General features: G+C 34.6%; 1 pseudogene; it reads right to left on the minus strand.

Annotated features, from left to right (window-relative positions):
* Positions 1 to 360: 360 nt before the first annotated feature.
* LOC111735178 lies at positions 361 to 479 on the minus strand (annotated as a pseudogene).
* Between the last annotated feature and the right edge of the window lie 454 nt (positions 480 to 933).

Here is a 933-nt window from a genome sequence, read left to right on the forward strand (position 1 = left end):
TGGGGTAGGAAACAGTGAAGAAATGAGATTTCTTTATAGAAGACTATACTGAATTATATGTAAGGAACCTCATGACATTGTAAAGTGATGGTAGTTCTGTAAGGCATCCTTAAGAATCCAAATTATTTGAGTTCTGCATGGAAACCAAAAGGCAAACCCTGGAAAGTTGAGAAAAGGATGAGCTGTGTTCAATACAATTGGGATCACTCAAGGTCTAGAAGCTCGGCCAGCTTGATTTCTTCCTTTTTAAAATTTATTTATTTTATTTATTTTTATTTTTTAGGCGAGGCAACTCTTGGTTGACCTCACAGATTGCAAGGACTTTATCAGCTAACAATCCCTTATTTTTTTTATTTTTTATGCCCACAGCACCTGGTCTTCCTAGGTGGTCTCCCATTCAAGTACTAACCAGGCCCGACCCTGCTTAGCTTCTGAGATCAGATGAGATTTGGCTTGTTCAAGGTGGCATGGCTGTAGACTCAGCCAGCATGATTTCATTTGGCCCCTTTTGTCAACTTGTCCCAGACAAAGTGGAAATATTACTGGATGAAGGAAGTAGGGTAGTTATATGTAGGTTTAATTGACATCTTAATAATTTTAGCCTCATTAAGAAAATATTGCTTCTCTGGGTTGTGAAATTGAAGGCTGAGGCTGAGATTTAGGAAGAAATAAAATGTCAGAAATAGAAATGTTGTTAAATGGATTAGGCAAAACTATTCTCATAATGTTAATATACCAGATTGTCCTCTTAAATTTCTTTAAACTATACTTTTTAAATTTCATAGCCAAAAAGTATAATGTACATGATTTTATTTTTATTTCTAAAACATAATGTTTCTATCCACAAAAGTTCAGTAATGAACATAAAGTATTGAGAGAAAATAAAATTAAACTGCTTTCATGGTGCTAGGCTTTAGTCCTAGAAGACTGTTT

This window comes from Pteropus vampyrus, unplaced genomic scaffold, assembly GCF_000151845.1.
Source record: "Pteropus vampyrus isolate Shadow unplaced genomic scaffold, Pvam_2.0 Scaffold17791, whole genome shotgun sequence".
Classification (NCBI taxonomy): domain Eukaryota; kingdom Metazoa; phylum Chordata; class Mammalia; order Chiroptera; family Pteropodidae; genus Pteropus; species Pteropus vampyrus.